This window comes from Odocoileus virginianus, chromosome 7 (assembly GCF_023699985.2).
Source record: "Odocoileus virginianus isolate 20LAN1187 ecotype Illinois chromosome 7, Ovbor_1.2, whole genome shotgun sequence".
Lineage (NCBI taxonomy): Eukaryota > Metazoa > Chordata > Mammalia > Artiodactyla > Cervidae > Odocoileus > Odocoileus virginianus.
This window is the reverse complement of record NC_069680.1, coordinates 34,094,721-34,104,526: the sequence shown is the minus strand read 5'-3', so window position 1 is coordinate 34,104,526 and position 9,806 is coordinate 34,094,721. Positions and strand designations below refer to the sequence as shown.

The following is a 9,806-nucleotide window of genomic DNA, read 5'->3' as shown; positions in this document are numbered from 1 at the left end:
GCAATGCAGGAGATGCTGCTTGGATCCCTGGTTTAGGAAGATCCCCTGGAGGAGGAAATGGCAACCCACTCCAGTATTCTTGCCTGGAGAATCCCCATGGACAGAGGAGCCTGGTAGGCTACAGTCCATGGGGTCACAAAGAGTCAGACACTACTAAAGCAATTGAGCACCCAATAGTCATGTAGACTATTAGGGCAGGTTTATTTGGGTTCACAAAGAGGAAGACTGACAATCCCTTGCCAAGCAGTTCAGGGAAGGGTGGGAATCCTGCAGCACCTGAGATTCCAAACCCCTTGTGCTGGTAGATGGACCTGGAGCCCTGTTCAGTTACTGTGTGATACAGAGCAGGATGTGGGTGGGCCCATCACAGAACATCGTCCTGCAGAATTACAGAGGCCACTTAGGCCAGGTCTCCAGGGGTTAAGGGTGCTCCAAGATTCCCTGCCACCCTGCCTATGCACACACAGGGGAACTGAGAGCTGTCAGTAAAGACTTGGGAGGACCATCTCAGCAGGAGACCATTTAGGCCCCCATGATTCATCTTCAGAACCTGGCATGTCTGCCCACTGCTCTTAGACACATTTCAGCATGCTGTTGGGACTTAAAACTTGGCACATGAGCTTTCTCAGCTCTGTTCCAAACTGACCGTGTCCTTCGCCTAAACCAGTCTTCCCCTGATTTCAGTGCCTTTCAATTCTTGCGGTGCTGCCTGAAATGACGACATCAGAGCACTCAGCACCCTTTCATTTTGATATGCAGACACCACAAGAGGGGTTAGAATGTACCAAGACATTGACTGGAATCTTCAGATGATGTTAGTTCGGACTGTAAGAGTTTTGTGAAATGTATGGTGTGAGGAGGAGGTGCTGTTGGAAAGCCCAGAAGATAAACCTTGCAACTTCTCAGTGGCTTGGGCAAGAATGCTGACACCAGGCTGCAGACACCTCAAAGTGGGAGCGGGTGGGAGACGACACAGCTGATGACAGAACTGGTACAAGATGGGGTCCGAGGACTGAACTGAGTCTGAATACAAGATGGTGGAATTCCATGAGGTAGTGGGACTCTTCCAACGCAGAAACAATGTCTTAGTCACTCAGTTTTGTCCGCCTTTGCGACCCCACCAGGGAAACCCCTCCCAACACAGAGTGTCAAATATTATGGATGAGGACTTCCCTGAAGAAAAGGAAGACAAAACAACTGCTTTTTACCTGCACTAGCCAGACCTAGGCTGAGATTGATATGTTAATCCACCCCCCCAAAAAAAACCCAATAAGCTGATAAATGCATAGAAACAGGGCATGAAGAAAATCTAAATGTTTAACTTTGAAAATATGAGGACAGATAGCCAAAGTATTGCTCCATGGCAGGGGAGTTAGACCACGATTAGCCAGTGAATCACGTTCGTGCCCCACCCTCCCCTACCCTTGTGGCCAGAAGAGATGCAGGGCCCGCGTTTCTGTCTCCCTCAGAGCCACGAGTAGCCTCCTTGCCTTCTTCATCACACTCCTGACAATCATTGCCAAATCAGTAGAAACCAAGACAGAGCTCATTTGTTAGTCTGAGGTCAGCATTATCTTTGGAAGTAAGAGGGAAGAACTAATATCAAAGGAGAAATTCTATGGAGGGACAGATTTTACTCAACACAAAGGACTTTTTTAAAAAAAAAGAACAATTAGAATTGCTCAACCATGGCATGAGTTTACTTTGTGAAGTAAGCAATCTTTCCTGTTAATTTTGAAAGGAAATCATTTAACCATTTGTCATAGAGAACTCTGTGTGGTGGGGCATTGAAATGTGACATCAAGGCTCCTTCAAACTATGATGCTTGTGATTAAGAAGAAGATAATACAATCTGCTGTAATTCCAACCCCGCCTCCTACCCCTGCCCTCCATGCAAACGTCCAGGCCTCCAGACTTTAAACTGGAAAAGTCTCCAGATTTGTGGAGCTTTCAGAAACCAGACGATGTTCTCATCCAAGAGGATGACACAGTTGAACAAGGATCCTAATGGATCCCTTAAAGAAGAGAAAGTCAAACTATAGAAAGGAAGGTGACTTAGTGTGTTCTGGATCCTTCTGAGCAGTGAGGAGAACGGGACCATTTAACGAGACCTCTGGATTAAAATTAGCTGATGTTTGAGCATGTTTTCTTTCATTCACTAGCAGTTGGCTGGGCACTTTCATCCCCACAAGAAACCTCAATACTGATACTAGTAGTGCCATAATTTACAAAAGAGGGAACTAAGGCAGCCGAGTCAGTTGTTGGACACGGGTCTAGCTGATGCTAGGGCACCTTCTTGTGGCAGAACAGGGAAAGGAAATAACTGCAAAGCCCTGGTTCTAGGAGCCAAATACAATAGACAGATGACTCAGTAGACCTCAAGCCTGGAAGAGTGGATTTGAGAAATTGTCACAACCATCTCTTTCTGTCCTATAAACTACATCATTTGTTCAATCACAGCAACCTGTTGTAACCTTGTGGGGTTCATCTCTCTGTCTTCATCAAGCACCACAGATCCCAGCCTGTAGCAGGACCCATAGCAAGTGTGATAAATCAAAACTACAGAGGGGAGTCTGGCCAGGTGAATGTCCACATTGGCTGCATGTGAACTTCACAGGGGTGAACTTTTGAAGATACCCAGGCCAGTGCCTCACCTACTGAGTGGTGTACTTTTTGTCACTTGTCAGATACTTTGAAAGCACAGAACTGCCACACGTAAGTCCAGCCAGACCGTAGAGAGTTTATTCCTTTGCTCCAGTCCCTTTTTTCTCACCTAAGCCTATAGAAGTTTCTAACTAAAGGAAAGCAGTATGATTTTAACTTTTTTTTGTTGTTGTTCACCCCATGAGTCATGTGGGATCTTAGTTCCCCGATCAGGTATCGAACACATGCTCCCAGCATTAAGACTGCACAGTCTTAACCACCAGACTGAACAGAGAGATCCCTTACTATGTATTTTTAACATTATCTATAGCATCTTTTTAAAATTAACTTATTAATTTTAACTGGAGGCTAATTACTTTACAATATTGTGGTAGTTTTTGCCATACATTGACATGAATCAGCCACAGTTGTATACGTGTCCCCCCGTCCTGAGCCCCCTCATACCTATATCCCCATCCCATCCCTCTGGGTTGTCCAGTGCACTGGTTTTGAGTTCTCTGCTTCATGCATTGAACTTGGACTGATCATATGCTTTAGCATCATTGTTCACTCACATTCCTCTTGTTAAGGGAGTCTGTCTGGTTTGGGACCCTGAACTGGTCAGCAAAATTTAATTTCCTGTTGGTAAGATTTAAAAAAAGAATTCTTAACAAGAAATAAAATTTCATGTTCTCTAATAATCTCACTGGATCTTCAGGGCCTCTGCATGTCAAATGCCTGTTGCAAACTGATACTCTTATCACTTTGGAGAAACAAAGTTCCCCTGAAGGGATAGACTTTTGGCAAGTTTGACCTTATTGTATTTTTCCAGAAAATAAAAGTTAAAATGACTATGAGTAGAGATGGCTTAAGACAAGTCAGAGACCTGAACTCTGGGTTCCTGGACCAGCAATCTAGCCATTCTTCTGTGAACTTGCCCAAACCACAGGATCCCCTTGGGACTCTAGTCCTCTCTATAAAATGAGGGGAAGCTGGAAGGAGATTCAGTTAGGACCTTCCAGCTCTGACATCATCAGATCATGAATCTTAATGAGGAAATCAGACAAGTGATCAGCACAATCTACAAGGCATGTTGCAAAGTGGGGGGAAAAGCTCTTTGGATTTGGAGTCAAATGACTTGTTTCTGCCCAAAGCTAGATGACCTTGAGCAAATTTGGTTTATCGATTCAATCATGTACATGAATTATGTGAAGGTGTGAAACTAACTACAAGACCTTTTGCAAAGTGAACAAGTTGAGACCTGAAATTCATTTAAGTTCAAATTTGCTTCCTGCTTCCTAAATGCCCATGAGAGTTTACTCTTTTGTTTGGGAAAGTCCTCAGTTTGGGGTGAACCTAGATTCACCATTAACTTGCATGTAGATCTTGAGACAAGTTCCTGTGCAGGTTCCTATTTGGCAGAGACCTGCTGCTGCCTTTTTGAAGACCTTTAACTTGGCGGGGGGTGGATTTTTTTTCCTATGGTTCTCAAAACTGCAAGTGTATGGCTTCTCTTTTTTAGCAAGTAGGCAAGTGTATGTCTGTGTGCACACACTTCAGTGATCACGTGCTTATGTTCAAGCAGTCAGCCCCAGAAAACCTGGGGAAGTGGACCACATGATTGGATATGCTGGCCTGGGCACCATATTTGATCCAGCCAGGGGGTCAGAATAGATGCACCCGATTCGCCAAACCACACTCAGACTGGACTAGCATCAGTCTGCAGGTAAAGTTACTACTGAGTGATTCCAAATATGTTGTTTTGGGACTGTTAGGTTCTTAGTATGCTGGTACAAGATCACATTCTTGTTGTCAAGGGAGAAAACTTCTGTTTCCAAAGTATAGATATTCTTAGCACCAATCATTTTAACCAATCTGTGCTCCTTTCTCAAGTGCAAGGGAGTTGCTTATTTAATGGAAATGGGACTGTGATACCAAGAGCCCAGGAGGAAGGTGTAATACTGTAAAAGTCAGTGGTACCAGAGTAACCTGACCCTGAGCTCAGGCTGCGGCTACTCCTTACGCCAACACCAGACTACATTCTTGGGAGTTAAGATGCTGCTGGGAAGATGGATTGATAAGGTGCTTTAACTCCTGCACATCTGCATGGCACCAATAATCCCAAGTGTGGCTGGTTCAGTGGAGGCCCTCCATAGCTGGACCTAGAAACCCCAGGTCTTAGTACATGTATGACTCAGGAAAACAGGAGCTAGAAATTGTTAATAGGGTTTTGTTTTTTTAATTGGAGGAAAATTGCTTTACAATATTGTGTGGGGTTGTGCCTCCCTCCTCTCCTCGCACCCCATCCCCCCCCTGTAGGTCGTCACAGAGCCCCAGGCTGGGCTCCCAGTGTTACACAGTCGCTTCTCACTAGCTATTTACTTTACACATGAAAATGTCTACATGTCAATGCTACTTTCTCAATTTGTTCCACACTCTCCTTTCCCCGCTGTGTCCACAAGTCTGTTCTTTTCATCTGCATCTCCATTCTTTCCCTGCAAAGTGATTCATCAGTACTATTTTTCTAGATTCCATATAGGTGTGTTAATATACTGAACTGCCCATCACCAAATCTGCTGCTTTTCCCCGTGTGAAAGGACATGCCACCACTCAGGAAACTCTGGCACCAAGTGTGGGAACCATACCTGCTTTCTGCATATCAGGAGATGGACTCTGCTACACTCAGGTTCTCTGAGATTGCTCATTGGGAGCCCCAGGGTCTATGCCAGGAATCACCTTCTGAAGCCAACTCTTTCCAGAGTACACTGCTTGGGAAATTGCCTAATTTGAAAAACGTGATCACTTTTAAACCTAGTTGGGTTATCTTAGCCTTATTATAAAGATGATTTGTAAAACATCTGTGCTTCATATGGACAAAGCCAGGGAAAATATTCAGCTAGGAGCTACATTCGTTTCACATCTGCAACTAAAATGCTCTACGATTATGTTCTCTCTTGGGAAGAATCCGTCCATATGGCCACACGGGAGAGCGGAATAAAATATGTTGCACCTTATTTTCCTATTATACACTTGATTTTCATTAAGGCTCCACATACCTCTTTCTCATGATTTATTTAATGTCCTCCATATTTCTCAAAAGCAGACAGCACTGTGGTATATTTTGTCTCTCCATGAGATAGATAAGGAAACCAAGACACACAGACTGACAGTTACTTCTCTCCACATGATCCAAGCGATCTGAGATAAATCCCCTTCAGCATCTCTTGCTCTCAGGACAGTTGCTCCATCCACTTCAATGTCAAATATGATCGCATATGCATAGAATCAAAAGACAGAAAACACAGATTCATATTATGCAATCAATATATGTTTCCTAGCAGGGCACTAGCTCAGCAGTTATGAGTCAACAGGCTTGTCTTCAAATTAATTCATGCAAAATCTGCTTTATGGCATGAATCAACCTCTGTCATAAATCTATAGATATTAATACAAGTATTTTTTTCGAATCAATCACCAAGTGCTGAATCAAATTGTTTAAAATTATTCTAATTATCTATAAAATGTCTAGATGATGAAGTTCTCAGATAGTCTTCAAATCTTCACACACAGACAACTGCCTATAATCTAAAGAACTTATTGGGTAATAAAAAGTTCCACAGAATTTATTTACTTTTCTTTCATAGAAAGCTTTGAAGAAGAAACTTTATCTGTATCCAAACTAACAATTGGGATTAGATGACAATATTTATTGAGCACTTCCTGTGTGCTAGACAGCCTGCTCAACACTTTGCATTAATAAACTCATTTCTTAATAGTAACTCAGCTTGACACTTTCCATTAATGACCTTATTTCTTCCTCATGATAATCATGAAAGTTGGGGTGGGGGTAGAGTAGGGTTGCACTCAAGGAATAATTTGCATGAGCTCCTAGATCTAGAAGAACCAGGATTTGATTCTAGACATAACCAATTTAATTTAACCTCTAGATCTGCACTTTCAATACAGCTGCTATGCCCTATGTAGATACTTAAATTTAAATTTACTTAAAATTCAGTTCTTCAGTCACACTAGCCACATTTCAAGTGCTCAAAAACTGCTTGAAGCCCCTGTGACTATATTAACAGTATAAGTATAAACCCTCTCCAGCATCACTGATAGCTTTATCAGACAGTCCTGAACTAGAACATACTCCATTTCTTGGAGACTACTGCAACCTAAAGAGAGTCACCATTTGTCTCCAAATCTCCTCACTTATCTTGGGGTTGGAGGCATGGGACGCAGGGGTGGGGGTACCTCATTTATATCAGAAGGCAGCTGTACAATGTAAATTTTGGAAATAAATACATTGGCAAATCCCAATCCTCCTTGTCCTCTAAGACCAAATACCACTTAACTATTATACTGTCTATGATTTTTTCCCAAATTCCCTTCACTTCACCCAGAGAAGAGGAGAGGTGGGGAATGGGAACTAATGTACTGAGTTCCAATAAGGGTACATACAATCTCCTTTAATCTCTTCAGTGGTGTACACAGGGTGTATTATTATCCCCAATTGCCCATGAGGAAAAGAACTTCAATTACTTGTTCAAATTCCCAAATACAACCCGACCCTTGTCGCTTATAGAGTAATAGCGTTGTTAAGCCAAGGGTTCTTAATTCTTTCCTCCTCCTCCTTGCATACCTAGGTAATGTACAGCCTATGCAACCTGCTCCCAGATTGTTACTCAGAATTATAGGGAATAATGGAAAGTATATTAAAATGCTTATAAACAGAAATAGCATTACTATGGAGATAACTGTTCTATTAAAATAAAAAGGTAAACTATTTATAAATTTTTGCATTTTCTGGATAGTCTGGACTGGAAGTCACAAACCTGAATGCCAAGAGAAATTGTGCAGAAAAGGTAGATGAATGGAACGAATAGCTGTGGGCCTTGGTTAAAGCAGCAGTGCAGTATCATCTAGAACTTCTTAGAAATGCAACTTCTCTTTCCCTGGACTAATAAATCAAAACATTGGGGGTGGCACCTGCAATCTATGTCTTAACAAGCCTTGTAGGTAATTCTGATTCAAGTTAAGATTTGAGTACCCCTGATTTAAGCAGTAAGAATTGGTAGTGTCATGAATGCATGATGCACACTCCCTCTACCCAGATGGAACTGCTCATTACCTTACTGGAATGAAGGTCTAATGGGGCCAGACCTTCTTTTTCTTAGGATTCGAATGTCGTGGAAGTGGAGGGGTGTCAATGTCAAGTGGAAGGGGAGGATGACTGTAAGAATTAAGACGCATATGGCAATTTGGAAGCTACTGATATCTTCTATTGTATTTCTCTACAATATTTTTAGTAAACTAAATGGTATACAGATTAGTGCTAAATTTTAATTTTCTCATTATCTCTAATAATTTGAAACATACCCTCTTAATAGTATCACAGCAATTCTTGGTCTCCTTTAGAATCTTTTACTACATCCAGATTCTGTTCCAAAGTTACTCATTGTTAGTACACGGTTTTCAGGACTTCAGTAGCACCTATCAGTTAATAAAGTCACAAAAGATATGTTATAAGATACAAAAAATAGGTCATATTCTAGTAACACTAAATATTTAATAAGATCATCTATATCACTAAATTTCTCACAGAAGTTCTGTGAGGTCTGAAAGAGAGTGGTGGGAATTTCCATTTATCAGCTAAAGCAGCGCTGCTAAGAAACAATAAAGTAAAAATAGTTTGCTATGTGTTTGGCGCCCCCTAGATTAGAAATTATTTTAATTTTCTACTTTCATGAAAACTTTGGGTTCCTCAAAATACTTTCAATTTTGTACATAAACTGAAATTTTATTAGTAATTTTAAGTAAGCTCTGTTTCAAATTGGCCTAGTGTGATTGGACTACGTTAGAGAGTTTTTCTTTCATAAAAATTTTATAAATTGCTTTCAGTCTACAAAAGATAAAAATAATAAAATACACATTTGCATATTAACCATTCAGATTAATAAACAAAGCAAAACAAATATTGTTGAAGCTTTCTGTGCGCCCATTCTCACTCCCATGCTTTTTCCCTTCTCCTAGAGGTAACTTCTCTTCCAAACATGCTATTTTTCATTCCCTTTTTTCTTTTACATTTTATCACACATATGTGCATGTCTCCAAAATGTGTTATATTCTGTTTTGCATATTTTTAAACATTTTGCAAATGGAATTGTTCTGTATGTGTATTACTGAAACTTGCATTTTCACTCACTGTTATGTTTGTAAGCTCTAAGGTTGTTGATATTTGCAGGTCTAATGAATTTATTTTCATTACTGGAACATGTTACATGAGAAGGAATTCATCAAAATTTGATCATAATTTCTTTTGCAGATATGATTTTTAGCTAGCTCCAATTTTGTGCTCTCAGAAATGCTGGTGCCAGTATTTTCTATTCCTACTGACTCTGCATATGGTGTTTTTTCAAGTTACATAGCCCAGAGAGGAATCGCTGGGTTATAAAACACTGTAAATGATTTTTTTTTTCATTAATTAGATATTGCCTTATTGTTTTTCAAGTGCTTATAACTGTTTACATTCCTAAAGTAGAGCATGAGTGCTCTTTTTTGAAATGTTTATTTTCTAATATTTCATGTTGTCAGACTTTAAAATATTTTTGTTGATCTTATAAGTGTGGAATTTTTTTTAAAAAGAATAAACTTTATGTTTATTATTTATATGCAAGTTGAACTTCTGGAAGCTAAGCACGAATTTGACCACAGGAAAACTTTGTAATAAAGTTCATTTGGTGCCTCCTTGCATAACATGATGGAAAGAATCTTCTCCTTTATTTTTTAAAAGCAACATTAAATTCCTGGTTATAATGCTATTTGCATACTAATTCAAAACTTTCTACACAAAATTAACATTGTATATTTTATATTCAGTAAACAATATATTATTAAATATTTTAATTCTATGGATATTTTCCTTTCTCCAGGTGATTTAAAAACTTAGGAAGGCAAACACTACATACAGTAAAACAGAAAAGTTACATTCCTATTAGGAAAGAAATAGGAAAAATAGTTTCCACTCCCTTTATATAGCCTTTCCCCAACCACAGTCGTTTCAAATTGATCTGTGGCTGCCCTTTTGGTAAATACCCTCTTTTGTCCACTCTCCTTTCTCAAGGCACCAGAAAAGAAACTAAACATATTCTTATATGATCGAG

The 9,806-nt window shown here is 40.1% G+C and overlaps 1 long non-coding RNA gene across 1 annotated transcript in view; it reads right to left on the bottom strand.

Moving 5' to 3' along the window:
* Nucleotides 1–5,714: 5,714 nt before the first annotated feature.
* LOC139036015 (uncharacterized) overlaps nucleotides 5,715–9,806 on the bottom strand; it is a 168,462-nt gene continuing 164,370 nt past the window's right edge. Inside the window, exons 5-6 of the long non-coding RNA XR_011488694.1 lie at nucleotides 8,023–8,136; nucleotides 5,715–5,894 (exon numbers count right to left, since the gene is read on the bottom strand). This is a non-coding gene — a long non-coding RNA (uncharacterized lncRNA). The remainder of the gene's footprint in view (nucleotides 5,895–8,022; nucleotides 8,137–9,806) is intronic.